Source organism: Canis aureus, chromosome 32, assembly GCF_053574225.1.
Source record: "Canis aureus isolate CA01 chromosome 32, VMU_Caureus_v.1.0, whole genome shotgun sequence".
NCBI lineage: Eukaryota > Metazoa > Chordata > Mammalia > Carnivora > Canidae > Canis > Canis aureus.
In genome coordinates, this window is record NC_135642.1 from 26839777 (window position 1) to 26858477 (window position 18701).

General features: G+C 39.9%; 1 protein-coding gene across 2 annotated transcripts in view; it reads right to left on the bottom strand.

Annotated features, from left to right (window-relative positions):
* The window catches only part of ZNF280D (zinc finger protein 280D), a 301506-nt gene extending 285038 nt beyond the window's left edge, over positions 1–16468 (bottom strand). For both annotated transcript variants that reach the window (XM_077881215.1, XM_077881213.1), the window contains exon 1: positions 15695–16468. The gene's annotated coding sequence lies outside the window, so the exon portion shown is untranslated. The remainder of the gene's footprint in view (positions 1–15694) is intronic.
* Positions 16469–18701: the final 2233 nt, after the last annotated feature.

An 18701-nucleotide genomic window follows, 5' to 3' on the forward strand; every position in this document is an offset into this window, starting at 1 on the left:
ACTATACCTTGTGCTTGGAATACTTTGCATCAGTGAATAAAACAAGCAATAATCCTTGCCCCTGTAATGCTTACATTTTAGTTGGTAGTTGTGAGGGGCTGGAGCATGAGGGGCTGGAGCATGAGCATAATAATGAAGCCTGCTACAGTGCTGCCATGTTGTCAAGCTATGATGATATTATAAATAAGAAAAGACAGATATTCAAGTATACGTTTTTTCTTAACATTTTATTTATTTATTCCAGAGAGAGAGGCAGAGACACAGGCAGAGAGAGAAGCAGGCTTCATGCAGGAGCCTGATGTGGGATTCGATCCCGGGACTCCAGGATCACGCCCTGGGCCAAAGGCACACGCCCAACCACTGAGCCACCCAGGCGTCCCCAAGTATACGTTTTTAAAAAAGGATAAACAATTTTGGCCAGATGATCAAAATTAATATCAGTAACAAGTGATATTATGGACATCATGTAGTTTCTTTTTTCTTTTTTTAAAGAACTTTATTTATTTTTTTTAAGAAGGAGAGAAAAGGGGGAGAAGAAGAGAGAGAGAGAAGAATCTTAAGCAGGCTCCATGCCCAGCACGGAGCCTGATGCAGGGCTCAATCTCACAACCCGGAGATCATGACCTGAATAGAAATCAAGAGTCAGATGCTTAACCAACTAAGCCACTCAAGCGCCCCTAACATCATGTATCTTAGATAGGATGTCCTAAAATGGGCATAATATCACCATGTGATATTCTGGTCAAATATGTGTGACTTTAATCCAATCATGGTGAAATATTAGAAAAATTCCAAATAATGGGCATTCTATGCAAAAGGAAGTATCCTCCAAAAATGTCAATATCATAAATCCTGAAGGTTTTTTAAAATATCAATTTTAGGGCTCTTTATTGCCAAGAATTGTTTTACCAATATTTTGAAAGATACTATGCCAGCTATCAATTTATTGCCTCTCAGCTCTAAATTCACCCTTAATTCACTTTCTGCCACATCTTCCCCTTACAGTGAGCACAACTAAACTTTATCAGTAGAGACTGTGGGAAGGAATATTGCAGAAAGAAAAGGGTTTCTCCTCCTGGTTCCTGATTGTTGCATTTTGCTTTTTCTAGTTTCTGCTATATCATCTATTAATGGTGCAGGTATGTGGGGAGGAACTTCTGGCTCTGCTCCAACTGTACAACCAAAGTGCACAGTCCCTCAGCAATCTCGTAGACCCTGGCTCAGGCCCAGGCCTACTGGCCAGTGGGCCTCAATTCCCCTTAAGCCTGGCAGCCTTGGCTCACCTTGCACTGCTGAAGGAGACCAGGCAGGATGTTCTTGCAGCAGCCTAAGCAAGATATAATGACATCTTTTAACTAGGGCTATTGAATAGAGATGATGAGAAATGGTTGGTTCCAGATACAATTTGGGATTAGAGCCAATAAAATTTACTGATTGACTGAATGTGGGATGTGAATCTGAGTGAGAAGTCTAGATACTTGTACCAAACAATAGGATAAATGATAGAAGCACAACTTATTGAGAATGAAAAGATTTAAGGAGGTCCATATTTGGGAATTGGGGAAGGCAGATGGAAATCAATTTTTCTATTTTAACCATGTTTAATCTGAAATAACTATTAGACATACAAATAAAGATATTGAATAAGCAGTTCAATATACTAGCCTAGAACTCAGGAAAGAAAACAAGGTTGAACATATACATTAGAATCATCAGCATATATATGGTTTATTAAGCCATAGCTTAGAATAAGATAACATGAAGTCTAGATAGAGAATAGAAAGAAGGGGAAAGAAAGAGGAAGGCAACAGAGGGGAGAGGAAGGGAGAGGGTTTTGGCAAAAATATAGAGTAAGCCTGGGAGAGAGAGTAAACGAACCATTGGCTGTTTGTCATGGTGTTTTGGTAAGAAACTTTCTAAGGCTATCAGTATAAACAAAACCAGTTTAACACTAATATTAGCTCTAGACCTCTGAGGGCTCCTTTTTTCAAATCTTATTGATTGCACTAATCTCTTCCTTCAAACCAATCATCGCACTATTATACTAAAACACTTGGAACTGTACTTTCCTCCATTTATTTCAGCTATTGGTGTGTCAGCAAATTGGAAAGCACTGATGGGAACTGATGACATTTGAAACATTTTTATTTTCAGGCATTTATACCATTTTTATTACCATTTGAATTCCAGGTCTTGCTCCAACAAACTCAATTTTACCTGAACATTAAGTAAATGCAAATCAGCCTGGGAGTCGTGAGAATGGATAGGGTTAGAGTTCTCATGGTTGTGACGTTCCTGGCTAAAGCTGAGCTCTATACGATATCACTTGCCCTACCTTGCTTCTCTCAACACTAAGCATACATAAATGGAATTCCTTGCCTTGCTCTGGCTTCTTCATATTATTTATCACTACCTGACATCCTGTTATGTAACTTATTTCCTTATCTGTTTACCGTCTGTCCACCCTCATTCCCATGTAGAATAAAAATTCCACAAACTCACAGACTTTGTTTTATTCATTCCTGCCCTGGATTCTGTCCTTGGACCAGTGGCACATAATGTGAGCCCAATATTTGTTGAACAAATGAACTTATCAGAAATTAGCTTGGGTTAAAATAGAAAAAAATTGTGTAAAAATGAGCTCACTTCCTCCTCAAAATTAAAGGAGCTATATTATATAATGAATAAAACTATGGTAAAAAAAATGCACAAAGTACACGAATGTTAGGACAAGTTCTTTTTTTTTTTAAAGAATTTATTTATTTATTTATTCATTCATGAGAGACACAGAGAGAGTGAGAGAGAGGCAGAGACACAGGCAGAGGGAGAAGTAGGCTCCATGCAGAGAGCCCGATGTGGGACTCGATCCCGGGTCTCCAGGATCATGCCCTGGGCTGAAGGCAGAGCTAAACTGCTGAGCCACCCGGGCTGCCCCTGAGCCACCCAGGCTGCCCTGTTAGGACAAGTTCTAACAAAGTTTTTTAAAAGAAAGTAGGCACATCAGGAGTCTTCATTCAGTTATCAGGTTACTCAGGCCTTGGTCATTCATACTCTCTGAAACTGTACAATGTGAAAGGGAATTGTCTCTTTCTTTGTTTATATTTGTGTGAGAGCAGCAAAAGAGAACAAACATAGTGGGGGAACATCTGAAGGTTGGCTTTAGAGGCACCAGATTAGGAGCTACACAGACATCTCAGAGCCATCATTCATTCATCCATTCATTATGTACCTCTCTCTTTCTTCCTCTCCCATTCTCTCCTGTGTTCTGGTTCTCCTCAACCCACTAAAATACCCACCCCAATCCTAATTTGCCTTCAAAACAGTATGCCTGGACAGCCCAGGTGGCTCAGTGGTTTAGCACTGCCTTAGGCCCAGGGCATGATCCTAGACCTGGGATCGAGTCCCACGTCGGGCTCCCTGCATGGAGCCCGCTTTTCCCTCTGCCTGTGTCTCTGCCTCTCTTTCTCTCTCTCTCTCTCTCTGTCTCTCATGAATAAATAAATAGAATCTTAAAAAAAAAAAAACAGTATACCTTTTCCAGATCAGATGATCTAACCAATACACAAAATTCTGAAGTCTATTAAGCATATTGACTTATTGTCTGTTGTGCACATTGCCCTTTTTTCCCCTAATATGCTGTCTTTTGACTTTGTTTAATTGGTTCCAGCACCGAGATTAGTACTACATAACATGTTAGTTCCTGTTTCTCCCCTTAAGACACACTAGATTAAGGGGCACCTGGATGGCCCAGTTGGTCAAGTGTCTGACTCTTGATTTTGGCTCTGGTCATGATCTCAGGGTCGTGAGGTCCAGTCCAGCATCAGGCTCTGTGCTGGGCGTGGAGCCTGCTTGAGATTCTCTCTTTCTCCCTCTACATCTCCATCTCTAAAATAAGTAAATAAAATCTTAAAAAAAAAAAAAGACATATAGATTAAACATCTTCTTCAGGGAACCCTGGGTGGCGCAGCGGTTTATCGCCTGCCTTTGGCCCAGGGCGCGATCCTGGAGACCTGGGATCGAATCCCACGTCAGGCTCCCAGTGTATGGAGCCTGCTTCTCCCTCTGCCTATGTCTCTGCCTCTCTCTCTCTGTGACTATCATAAATAAATTAAAAAAAAAATTTAAACATCTTCTTCAGACCCAGCTCAGTACTAGGCACTGGAGATACAAAAATTAACAACACAATCTTTCCTTCAATGGGCTGATACTCCTGCCAGGATGATTGCCCTGCTAGTGCTGATGCAAATGAAGTTATTGTGGTTTTACCTCCTGAGCCTTCCTTCCTTCCTTCCCTGTCTCCTGGATCCAGGGGAAAGTAGAGGCTTGTTCACTTCTGTCAATTCTCATAAATATTAGCATAGTTTTCTAAATTTTATAATTACCTTATTGTACAGTTTGCATTGACCATAGATTTTGTGTACAGATACCTTCAAGGGTTGAATGTATAACTTCTTTTTCAAAAAGACTGAAAAAAAAAAAAAAAAAAAAAAAAAGACTGAAAGTCTGACTACAATCCTGTCACAGTGGCCTAGTTTCAGTTTTTGGAACATTCCAAGCTTCTTCTTCAAAGCCTTATTAATGTTCTTAGTATGAGCCTCTCTGCCTGGAATGCTGTCCTCTTGGCTCTTAGGCACAGTCAGATTCTCCAATATGAAGCCATCATATCCATTCTACATAACAGCAACTGCTACCACTATTTGTTTCCTTTGTGACATTTAACATTATTTATGGTTATTTTGATTACTTGCTTTTATGTTTACTGTTTTCTTCACTAAACTATGAGTCAAATCTTTTCATGTTCATAGCTATATTCCTAATGTATAGCAGAGTATCTGGCCCATAATAGTTGAGTAAATATTTGTCAAATGACTGGTTAAGTAATGAGGAAGACAGCAAAAAAGGGGAGGAAAGATAAAAAAAAAATAGACCTGCACAATTCTCAATTATCTTGCTCTTCTTCTGAACTCTTGAAGGGTCTACTGTCTATTACTCTTCAAAACCCTTTTCTTGTATATCTCCTAAAATAATGTATTTAAGTAATATATGCCCTCATACATGTTTAAGTTGATATCTGTAATTTTATATGTTTAAATAAATGCAAACAATAAATGTTCTATGTATTATAAATAGTAGCATTTAAAATAAATTATACAATATTCTTTGAAATATATCCAATGGGACATAAAATACAATAAAGATCTGATATCTACCACTACCCATTTTTAAAAGACACAAAGATTCAGACATACCACTCCTACACATCAGATGGAAAGTAGTATAGAGGGCCCCCACAAGACATATACAAAAGTATTCACAGCAACTTTAATCCATAATAACCAAAAACTGAAGAAAAACCAACTGTTCCTTAGCAATAGAAAGGCTAAGTAAATTATGGTACATACATACATACATATATATACACTGGGATATTATGTAGCAATGATTTTCCAACTCTTTGGTCTCAGGACTTCTTTATACTCCTAAAATTTATTGATAACACCAGATTTTTAAAAATCTATTAGGGCATTTCTATCAACATGTGTCATGTTAAAAATTAGGACTGAGAAATTTTTTATTTTATTTTTTTATTTTTTATTTTTATTTTTATTTTTATTTATTTTTGAGAAATTTTTTAAATGTTTATTAACCTATCTTTAAAATAACAATAATGACATGGATAAACCCCGAAGAAGTTATGCTAAGTGAAAGCAGTCAGACAAACACACACACAAATATTGTATGATTTCACTTATAGGAGGTACCTAGAATAGTCAAATTCACAGAGACAGAAAAGAAAATGGTGGTTGCCAAGGGCTTGGAAGAAGGGCAAACAGAGAGTTTTTAATGTGTAAAGAGTTATAGTTTGGGAACAGAAAAAATTCTACAGAATAGTGGTGATAATTGCATAACAATGTGAATATACTTAAGGTTACTTACCTACACATCTAAAAGTAGTTAAAATGGTGAATTTTGTTATGTATATCTTACCAAATTAAAAATAACAATAACAAAACCATTACATGTTAAGGTGCATATTTTTATGTATGACTATATCTTCTAAATAAAATTAGTAAGAAGTAGTAGTAGTATTTTTAAATATTGGCAAACCTTTTAACAGTCTGGCTTATAGAAGACAATTGAATTTAATATCAGCTTCTATTTCAATCTTTCACAATGTTCTTGTGTTCTTTTGTTGAAGTATATGAAGAAAATCTGGCCTTGCAAAAATATATAGCAGAAAAGAGATTATTTTAATACTTTTCAGAAAATTCTGTCTTCTTTAATATTACATCAAAACTTGATAAGTGGTAGTTTTTTAAAATACTGGTTCACTGGGAATCCCTGGGTGGCTCAGCGGTTTAGCACCTGCCTTTGGCCCAGGGCGCGATTCTGGAGTCCCAGGATCGAGTCCCGCGTCAGGCTCCCAGCATGGAGCCAGCTTCTCCCTCCTCCTGTGTCTCTGCCTCTCTCTCTATGTCTGTCATAAATAAATAAATAAATAAATAAATAAATAAATAAATAAATAAATCTTTTTAAAAAATACTGGTTCACTAATATATGCAGATCTTCAAAATACTCACACACTGTATGTCAGAAAAATCACATTTGTTAATATCACCATCAATCTCAACAGAAAACTTGTGACTGGGGATCCCTGGTGGCGCAGTGTTTTAGTGCCGCCTACAGCCCGGGGTTTGATCCTGGGGACCCTGGATCGAGTCTCACATCGGGCTCCCTGCATGGAGCTTGCTTCTCCCTCTGCCTGTGCCTCTGCCCCTCTCTATCTCTCTGTGTGTCTCTATGAATAAATAAATAAAATCTTAAAAAAAAAAGAAAAAGAAAAAGAAAAAGAAAAAGAAAAAGAAAAAGAAAAAGAAAAAGAAAAAGAAAAAGAAAAAGAAAACTTGTGACTTACTAGGAAGAAGTTGAGCCCAGGATAGTGAATATAAATTTTCCAAAATCTGATTTTTGCTTGAAAATGCATTTTATCAATGTCAACAAATATAGTCAGCTGTTTGCCTTAAAGTAACAGGCTCATTCCATTTTTTTAAATAAAATATCTGTCACATACTTTAGTCTGAGTAATCCTAGTTTGTCCTTGTTCTTTTCAAGTAAAAATGGTGTTCTGTGAAAAAACCAACCAGTTCAGTTCACAATTCAATTGCACAGGTGCTTTTTCTTGAGAGAATCATCATACTCCTATATGCAGCACAAATATTTCATGTGTACTTCACGTTTCATCACAAATAATATTAAGACATGTACTAGTCTCAACAACCTATGGAGGGAAGGAAGCTTCTTCAATCTAATAAAAGACTATGAATCACTTATTCCTAATATCATAACTAATGATAAAAAACTGTGTTGTCTCTTCCAAGGCTGAAAACAAGGCAAGGATGTTTCCTTTATTGCTTCTACTCAATAATGCACTCAAGAATCTAGCCAGTGCAATAAGACGAGAAAAGGAAATAAAAAGCACATAGATTGAACAAAAAAGAAACTGTCGTTATTCACAGATGACATATACATAAAAATATCAGAAATATCTACAAAAAAGCTGCTAGAATTAATAAGTGGATTTATCAAGTTCCTAGGATATAAAATCAGTATAAAAATATATGCAATTAACAACTGGAAATTGAAGTATAAACAAAACAATTTTCAAAAAATATAAAATACTGGGACACCTGGATGGCTCAGTGGTTGAGTGTCTGCCTTTGGCTCAGGTCCTGATCCTGACATCCTGGGACTGAGTCCCACATCAGGCTCCCCTCAGGGTACCTGCTTCTCACTCTGCCTATGTCTCTGCCTCTCTTTCTGTGTCTCTCATGAATAAATAAAATATTTAAATATATATACAAAATACTTAATAACTCCAACAAAATTTATTCAAGATTTCCATCCTGAAAATTGCAATATATTCATCAGAGAAATTTAAAAAGATGTAAATAAACAGAGAGAGATACCATTCATGGGTCTAAAGATTTAATTTTGTAAAGGTGACAATTTTCCCCCAATTTTTAAAAAGATTTTATTTATTTATTCATGAGAGACACACACACAGAGAGAGAGAGAGAGAGAGAGAGAGAGAGAGGCAGAGACACAAGAAGAGGGAGAAGCGGGCTCCATGCAGAAAGTCCAATGCGGGACTCGATCCCGGGACTCCAGGATCACGCCCTGAGCCAAAGACAGATGCTGCTGAGCCACCCAGGCGCCCCTCCCCAAACAAATTTATAGATTTAGCGCACCCTCAATCAAAATCCCATTCTTTTTTTTTTTTTTTAAGATTTTATTTATTTATTTGACAGAGAGAAATTGAGAGCACAAGCATGGGGAGCAGCAGGCAGAGGGAGAGGGAGAATCAGGCTCCCCACAGAGCAGAGAGCCTGATGCAGGGCACAATCAGCCTGATGCTGGGATCATGACCTGAGCCAAAGGAGACACTTAACCATCTGAGCCACCCAGGCACCCCGAAGTCTCAGTCTTTTTGTAAAACAAGCCAATTTTAAGCCTTACATGGTAAAGCCAAGCATCCAGAATAACCAAACAACTTTTAAATTCTTTTCCTCTTGAGATCTTTAAAATGGGTATGACTATTTAAACCAAGAGTTTAAAACAAATTGGCTGTCAACATAGATCCCACAGACATTAGAAGAATAATAAGACAATACTATAAACAATATTATGACAACAATTTCAACAACAGAGATGAAAAAGACAAATATCTTGAAATTTAACATATACCAAAATAGGCACAAAGAAAAGCAGAAAATCTAAACAAACCTACATCCAATAAACAAATTTAATTTTTATGAAAAACCTTACCCCAAAGAAAACTTCGAGGTCAGACAGTTTCACCGGTGAAAACACCTAAGTTACACACATGATTTTCAGATAAGAGTGGAGGAAAGAATACTATCCAACTCATTTTATAAGGCCAATAGTTATGGGCTGAATTGTGTCCCACTCCTCCTCAAAAACTCATATGTTGAAGTCTCAACTCTTAGTATTTCAGAATATAACCACATTTGGAAATAAGGTCTTTATTATGGTGATTAAAACCATTCTGTTAGAATCTTAATCTAATATGACTAGTGTCCCTATAAGAGGAGAAAGATTCATCAGGGGCATGTGATTGCACAGAGAAAGGCCATGTGAAGACACAGTAAGAAGACTGCCATCTACAAGCCAAGGATAGAGGCCTTAAGAGAAACCAAACCTGTCAACAACTTGATCTTGGACTTAACTTTAACTTTAACTTTATCCACAACTGTGAAAAAATAAGTTCTGTTGTTTCAGCCCAGTCCATGATATTTTGTCACAGCAGCCTTAGGAGACACCAACATAAGCTAAATATCAAAACCTGACAAAGATGGTATAAAAAAAATTACAGACTAAGATCCTTCATGGAGATAGAAGCAAAATCCTTAACAAAACACTAGCAAATCAAATGTAGCAAATCACCATACATAAAAAGAATAACATTTCAAGATTCAATAAGATTTATCTGAGAAATGCAAGATTAGTTTAAGAATTTAAATCCAATCAATGTAATTCACTATCACAATGTAATTCACTAAAAAAGAAAACCAATATGATCATGTCAATAGATACAGAAAATGCATTTGCTACAATCCAACATTCATTCCTGATAAGAACTTTTAACAAAGCAGAAATAGTAGAGAACTTCCTTAAATGAACAAATGGCATCTATAAAACACCTACAGCAATAAATAAATAAATAAATAAATAAATAAATAAATAAATAAATAAATTAAAACATCTACAGCATAATTAGTGGTAAAGACTAAATTGTTTTCCCCTAAATGGGAACAAAACAAACATGCCATTATCACTACTTGTATTCAACATTATACCAGAAGTCCTAGTCACTGTAAAAGGAAAAAGAAAAGGAAATAAATGTCGTTAAGATAAAAAAAAACAAAGGGGTGACTTCATGGCTCAGTTGGTTGAGTATCTGCCTTTGACTGAGATCATGATCTCAGGGTCCTGGAATGGAACTCCTTTCAGGCTCCCTGCTCCATGGGGAGCCTGCTTCTCAATCTCCTTCCCCCCCCCAACACCATGTTCTGTCTCTCTGTCTCTGTTGCTATCTCTGTATATCTCAAATAAATAAATAAATCTAAAAACAAAAAATCAAAAAGGAAGAATATTGTCCCTATATGCAAATTACTTGATTATTAATGTAAAAAATCCCAATGATTCTAGAAAACAATCATTAGAACCCATAAGTAAATTTAGCAAGGTCACAGGATACAGGGTTCATATATAAGAATCTGTTTAAAGCAAACATTAGAGCAGCCTGGGTGGCTCAGCACTTTAGCGCTGCCTTCAGCCCAGGGCCTGATCCTGGAGACCGGGGATCGAGTCCCATGTGGGGCTCCCTGCGTGGAGCCTGCTTCTCCCTCTGCCTGTGTCCTGCCTCTCTCTCTCTCTCCCTCCCTGTGTCTCTCATGAATAAATAAATAAAATCTTTTTAAAAAAATTTTAAAAAAGCAAACATTAAACATATATCATTATATACTAACAGCAAACTATTATAAAATGTAATTCAAAAATCCACTGTTTACAGTAGCACACACAAAAAAATAAAATAATTATGAATAAATCTAACAAAGGATCCTTTTTAAAACATTTTATTTATTTACTCATGAGAGTCACAGAGAGAGAGACAGAGACATAGGCAGAGAGAGAAGCAGGTTTCTCACAGGGATCATGCCCTGAGCTAAAGGCAGATAGACGCTCAACCGCTGAGCCACCCAGGCATCCCTAACAAAAGATCTTTATATTAGAAACTACAAAAGATAGTTGAAAGAAATTAAAGAATACCTACATAGAGAAATATACTATGTTCATGGATCAGATAATTCAATATTAACATAACAATTCTCCTCTGATACTGTGGTATTATTAAAGGATAGATATATAGATCAATGAAATTGAATACAAAGTCTAGAAAGAGACCAATAAATATATAGTCAATTTGACAAAAGTGCCAAGGTGATTCAATGGAGAAAGAGTCATTTTGGCAATAAGTATTGCTGTAGCAATTGGACACTGGACAGCCATATTAAGAAACAAACAAAAAAGGACTATTGATCCTAAAGTCATGCCCTATGCATAAATTAAGTTGAATTGGGTCATAGTCCTACTCATAAAATCTAAAACTATAAAACTTTTGGAAAAGAACTTTAGAGAACATATTTGTGTCCTCAAGGTAGGCAAAGATATTTCAGAGAAGACACAAAAAGTATGGACTTAAAGGGAAAAAAATTCCATGCTAAAGTGTCAGCAGTTTTAACCATCATTGCTTTTGCAAAACAAATTAAAACATCAGTGCACAGAAAAAGGCAGATAAATAAAATCCTAAAGTATTATTCCAACCATTGTGACTCATGGACCCCCCCCTAAAAATTCTCAGGCAATCCCCCCACAAGGATTCTCAGACCACACTTTGAGAATAGCTATTTTGCAGTAATTAAAAAGAATGAACTGTGGTGTATGCAACAATGGATGCATCATACAGACATAAAGTTGAACAAAAGAAGCCTGACACAAAGGAGAGCATACTGTATAATTCAATTTATACAATGTGCAAGAACAGGCTAAAGTACTCTATGGCATGAGAAGTCAGAATAATGGTTATCTCTGGGATGGGGAAAGGAGATTAAGAAAGTTCATAGTGGGAAAGGGGATCATCTGTATCTTTTTTTAAGATCTTATTTATTTATTAATGAGAGACACAGAGTGAGAGGGAAAGAGAGAGGCAGAGACACAGGCAGAGGGAGAAGCAGGCTCCATGCAGGGACCCCAACATGGGACTCGATTCTGTGTCTCCAGGATCATGCCCTGGACTGAAGGCAGTGCTAAACCGCTGAGCCACCCGGGCTGCCCTATATCTTGATTTAAGTGGTGGTTTGTATATTTTTTACTGTATGGATGTTATACCTCAATAAAAATATAAAAAGAATTTTATAAATAAGTTCTTAATCTTTAACAGTTTTATATATTTCCCCCTTGAATTTATATTTCAATTCTTTTTCCCTTAAGAATATTATTCTAATGAAATATGTTTCTATATTTAAGTCTTTTACTAAGCATACTTCACTAACTAAACACAACAAAACCATAGGCATATTCTCAAGACAGTCAATTTTAGGGAAGAAGCCATAATGAAGCTGAGGATCTGAGAATTCTAGCTTGGTGATGATGGACCATAACATTGTTTTGGCATTTCATACCTTTATTGTTAAATACCTTTCATTCTATACTGGCTTATTTCACTAGAAAGTTTCTTAAAGGCAGGGGTGCATCTTGGATCTTCCATAACCCAAGATCTGACACATAGTAGGTGGCTCACTGATTCATTTTTTCATTCATTCATGCAACAAAAATTTCTTCAACATTTTATTTATGTTTAAGGCTTGCTAGTCTCTCTGCCTATAATGATGAGTGCTCAATAGGTTCCCATTGATAATTATCAGCTACATTTCAGAAACAGTGTAATTCTCTTTTCTCCCAAATTCCAAGTATAGGTGCACTACCTGTCTTATTAACCCTGTTGTAAAAATGAGGACACGAAGACACTGAGATTAATTAACTGACTCGCTTAGGGTCATGCATTTCATCATGAGTCAACTGAAGATTGAAATCCTTACAGGTTCTTTTCTGGACTGAGGTGCTAAGGGAATTCATTCAGATTGACTAGAGTTCATATTTCATTTAAATGCTCTAATTTCATTTCTGCTACATCCACCTTCTTTGACTTGTATTTTAGGACCTGCAGTCTGAATTGGTTTACTTCTACTTCAGTCTCTGTCAAGATAAATTAGACACTGAGGGTCCTTGACACCATCTGAAGTAGAAGTGCTATTAGTTGAAAATACATAAGCAGTTTTATATTTCAACATAGTATAGAAATTCTTTGCAAAACCTCTTTTCTACTAAAAATGAAAGTGGGCATAATAAACATAGGTGAATTTTGAAAATGTTTAAAAAATTAAAATTTGATTTTACTATACATCCTCAGGTAAGCATAGCCAAAGGAAGGCAGATTAATAATAAATATTTTTATCTCCTGTCAATGCATCTAGAAGCCATTCTGTTGAATAAGATCTGGCAGGTTCCTGACTGTGAAGAGAGATAGGGTAACAACTCTGATGATACATAAACTTGTATCAGATACAGCCTCTATTTTTTGCTGTAATCATCCATCCATAGCCTAGACTACTCAGCCGACAAGACAAGTTATTAATAAAATGTACTATACCACAAGTGCATTGCCCTACATGGTGTTTATCTTGTTGGAAAGTGTAATTGTCTGAAACAATGGCCTCTGTGAAAAGATATGTTATGAGCTGTGTAAAGATCAAAATAATTTCAACTAATAGTGGGAGCTGTTTGTGAAGAATTAAAACATAGATTATGCTGCAGAGAGTTAACAGCTCAGCCTTGCTTTTAAGGTCCCTGTGAGATAGTCTTGAATTTCATGCCATATCTTGTGAAGAAACAAAGATCCTCCACCAGAATGTAAACTCATCCAAGGCAGAGAATTCTGACTTATTCGTCAACGTCTCCCTAGCACATAGTGTAGTCCTTGAAAAAAAATCAACATTTAATGCATGCTGAGAAAAAAAAATGAATGAATGTGAGTATAGTAAAGAAATGGAAAAAGTTCCAGGTCCAAGCCAAACCAATACCAGTTTTCCACCAGGTTGTGACTCAGAAAAGTAGAGTGGGATCCAGACTCCTAGAGACTAGTATTAGTGGAAAGGGTGAGGGTAAAATGGAAGCAGTCTGAAGTCAAGTAGCTGAGGATACCACATGGCATTCGCATTGTGCTGGGGCAGATAGAGAAACCCTAGGTATAGAAAAAGGTAAAGCTTGTCCTTGGTCCCTACCTCTCCTGCCCCAGCCCGACTGGATAGGATCTGAACAAGTTCTTGGCATCTTTCAATCTGGATTCTTCTGGCACAACAAAAGGAGCTTCAGATCTCTTATTCTCACTGGTGGAATGCTAGGTTGGGACAGCCTGCAGGTAACAGCATGTGGCTTAGGGACCACTGTGAGGCGCTAAGACAATTGGCAAGGTCTTAGGGAGGTAGATGGAGTGCCAGATCCTCAAATAGAGCTGCATTACCTCTCCACTGAGATAGTAAAAAAAGAATATGAAGGAAGATAGAAAAACTTAAGACATGATGAAGGAGAGTAGATACAGAAATATTTTGAAGTCGAGGAAAGGATAGTTGAAGGAACCTGCTGAGGCCTAAACCACAGCCACTTTCTCTTGTATTTTTCTGAGGCAAAATTTGATGTTTGGATTATATCCTCCCACAAGCTCACAGAAAGTGATTTCTCTCCCCACCATGAGGGGTAAAGTATGTTTGGCATCATCCTTTTTTTTTTTTTTTTTTTTTTTTAACAAGCAGTTAGTTTAGGATGTGTATGTGACACAAGGGGACTGCCCAGTGGGACTCAGTTCTGTTAGAGGCCTCTAGAAAGGGCTATCCTTCCTTTATTATGAGAAAGAGAGAGACAAAGAAAGACAGAAGGAGGTGGGAGACAACATCCCCTTCTTTGCACGATGCCCTTACTGCATCAGATGCCAAAAATACAGGAGCTATGGTGCAGCCTTGAAGGGAGATGGGAGGAGAGAGTATCATCTGAGGATGGCAGAGCAGAAAGAAGAAATTCCCCTGGGTCCTCGATAACATCCTTGAGTTACTCAATTAACCAATAAAGGAACCACTTTCCTTCAAACCTCCTATTTTATGAGATAACAAGTTCCTTATCTTTCAAAAGCCACCGTGAATCAAGTTTTCTGTTGCTTGCACTTCTGTCGATAGCTTGATCTTTACTTGTAAAGGTGAGTGTGTGTGTGTTTGAATGTGAAATATGGGATGTGAAAGCCTGAAACTGATATTTCAGCTTTCCCTATAGCCTCTCTCCATCCTCTTCCCCACCCCCCATCCCTTCCCCTATCCCTTCCTACTGGACTCGGAGGAGGGCCAGGAGACACCAGACTGGATGCAGAAGGACCTCCCTTTTTATCAAGATTTAGTCTTTCCTAGCTGAAGCTCAGTGTTGTGCTCCTTCTTCACTAAGGACATGTTCTGTCCCAGGAAGCTCCTCAGTCACTCCAGGAAACAGGCTTGGGGGCGCGGGGGCATCAGTTCCACAGATGTACCCAGAGATATCTGAATCCCAAGCCACAGCTTAGGCTCAAATGAGGAGCCCCAACGCCAGCATCATTCTGTATCTACAGCTAGCAATTCTTCGTGGCCCTTAAACACAAGAGGAGAATAAAAATGGCCAAGACTTAGGGATGGGAATTGGCACAGACATGGGAGAAGGTCTGAGAATGCAGGAAATGGCATGGTTTTACCAGATTATAAGTCTTCTGAAGACCACTTAGCACCCAGCACAGAACACCGCAGCTACAGAGCTGGTCTCCCCACACATGTATTAAATTTAATTGAAATGACCCGTTGGCAGGCTGAAGGTCAAACGGCTTCCTTTCACAGAGTCTTCTGCTCAGAGAATGCCTTTCAACCATCACCACCACCACCACCACCTTCCCACTCAAAACAAAACCTTCAATGTCTTCACCTCTGTTATCTATGTTTTATAATACACTTCGAGACAGGCAGCAGTAAGAATAGTTTTAACTTACCAGGAGGAAACGAAGACACAAAGAGATGATTTGAGTTGGCCACGGTCCCAGAGGGCATCCGTGGCAGAACTAGGATGGTCTCTAAGTCCCTGGGGGCTCTCAGGCCATTGTTCTGATGTCCCTGTGTGTAATTGTTTTGATAGCAATTTCCCTGGTTCTCTCTCACTAGCCTGCTAATCACGCATGTCAATCACATTCAGGACGGCCACAGGCCTAAGGGTCAGTCAGCCACGGTCTCAGGAGGACGTAATTCAAAAGGAAAAACAAGACACAATAGCGCACTTTCTCCTTCAAGCATGTATGTCAGCTGTGGCCTCATAAGTCTGGCCGTGTGTGCAGGACAGAGGGTTGCTTTTGCTTTTTTTTTTTTTTTTTTGGTCTCTTCCCGATGGAGAAAGGCTGTCTGGAGGGCTCTGACCACAGCAGAAAACCCAGTGAGCGACCCACCAGGGTTAAGATCCTCTTACTAGAGAACACTCAAGGAGCCTGCAAGAGTCCTGCACCCGCTCTCTGCAAAGACTCAGGAGGGACGTCCTCTTTCTTCCTCCTCAGGGAGTCTCTGTGGCCTCGCTCCATCTGTCAGCAAGGCCGGACGGTGGGGCAGGCGTGGGAGCCTGGACGCACGCGCTAGCGCCCTTCCCCTACGGCCCACTCGGCCTGCTTTTCCTCATTTCACTTTCACTTCAGAGCGCAGCAGCCGCGGCCCAGAGGACGGCGGGGTCCAGGCCTGCACCGGGCCGGGGCCGCGAGGCGAGGCGCGCGTGCGGCCCACAGGGCGCGGCGCGCAGGGGAGCGTGCGCGGGGCGGAGGCTGCTCGCGTGAGGCGCGGGTCCCGGAATGTGCGTGTGCGCGGCCCTCGAGCACCGCCCGCGCGGCGCCGATTGGCCGGGGGCGCGCGGCGGGGGAAGCCCTTGGCTAATCTCCTGCCACTCAGCCCGCTCGACGTCGGCGCCGGGGCCGCGGCGCGGCGCGCGGAAGGACAAATAGTCCCCGCGGCGGCGCCGCGCGCCCCTCCACAGCTCTGCTCGCCCCGCCCGGGGCTGCCGGGGCCCCGGAGGCCCGGGCGGCGGGGGAGGGGCGGTCTCCGCGGCTGCTCGACCCCCCGCTCCCCTCCTGGCGGCCCGATGAGTGGATGGCGCTCCCTCGGGAAAAGTAATTGGATTCCCGGCTCCCTGCAGCCCGGATCAGCGGAAATCGGAGGCTGAGCCTGCAGGTTGCCGGGGGTGGGTGGGGGAGAAGAGAGGCCGGGGAGCAGCCGCCTGGGAAGGAAACTTGGTGAAAGCCGCGCTCCGCCCTGACGTGTCGGCGTGCTTGTTCCTGCACAGGCCGCGGCGGAGAACTGGGCGGTGAGGAAGGACCCACGGAGACTACCCCTGGGGCCCCTTCCCTCCCGGCAGGTGACTCTTGCCCCTCCAAGTTGTCATCATTCTGAGAGTCACCTGGTTGCTGCTCTCCGGGAAGAGAAATAATCTGGAGCGTTTGAGTCTTTGAGCCACCGCCAGCCTCGTTTTTCTCTCAGAGCTCTCCTTGGAGCTAATGGAGAAAGAGCCCTGTCTGGGATTGGAGATCACTCTTGTTAACCGGGTAACTCCGGAGAAAATTACCTCCTCGCCAAAATCATCCAGGAAAGTATCTCAGGCCCTTGCTTCAGCAGTAGCGAACTTCCCTAAATTCTCTTTCCTCTGGGGAGATGGAGCAGAAGTGGGAGACTTCAGCAGAGTTTTTTGGCTGAAAGGAGAGGAACGTGCTAGGAATTTAAGTGACTAACTCGTCCCTCCTGCGAGTGTTTTTTCATCTTACTGTACTTCTTCACTCATTCATCTCCAAACAAGCTTTTATTGGGGGCTTTCTATGCGCCATTCTCTGTTGTATTCACCAAGGACACATCCGTGAATAAAACAAGTCCTTGCACTCATGGAATCTCGTTATAGTTCAGACAGTACATGGACAAACAAATAGATATACGGTATATTGTCTTGGAGCGATGAATGCCATGAGGACAAATAGCAGAAGGACAGAGATACAGGCGAGAGTAGCATGGTTTTTAATACTTCAGGTAAATTGATCTAGAAAGGCCTCTTTGATGAAGTTAGGTTCAAACGGTGGCCTGAATGAAATGAGAGAGAAAGCCAAGCAAATGCCAGAGGGAGAGGAACTTTCCAGGCAGAGAAAAGAACAAGTGAAAGGCTTTCAGTGTTGGGTGAGCTTTAATTAGTGGGAAACAAGGAAGCCAACATGAATGCTATGCAATGAGCAGGAAAACAGTTGGAGATTGTCCTTCTGACTTCCTTATTCCTCTGTTCCCATCTAACGTGTCAGAACAATCATTCTAAATCTTCACCTTTAGTTCATCTCTCTTTGTGCATCAGTAATTTCATGGCTATATTTTCTATTCCATTCCATTTAAATTCTTTTGACTGATAGTCAAGCTCTTGCCCCAACCTAGTTCCATCTTAACCTGTGGACCATATTTCAATCTACTCCTTTACTTCTAGTTAAGTCTGTCTCAAGTATATTCATGTTCATTTATTCTTGCGTATTTTTGTTTATGCATCTCTCCTCACACAACTTAGTATTGATTCAGTAAGGATGTAGGGACATAAAATCCAACTCACATTGGCTTAAATAGAAGAAGGAATTTATTGGCTCACATAAGTGAATAGTTCGAGATAGTTTTGTTAGACATCGCTTGGCTGAAGAGTTCAAATTATGTCATCAAGATGTGGATCCTTCCTGATATGTTACCTCTTTTCTCTGCTGTTGGCTTCATTCTCAAGCTCCACAAATGAAAAACCAGCAACTCTAGGTCACACTATCCTCACTACCGGCAAAGGTCAAGAGCCCATTCCTAAACCAATCACTGTTGCCAGAAAAAGAGATGCTCAGGTTGGCCTGGACTGATTGACAAGCCTATCCCAAAAGTTGAGTCTATCAGTAACACATGAATGGCACAAGAAGGTGATTTTAGGAAAAGAGGAACGGTGCATATGTCTTGGGTAATGAAACA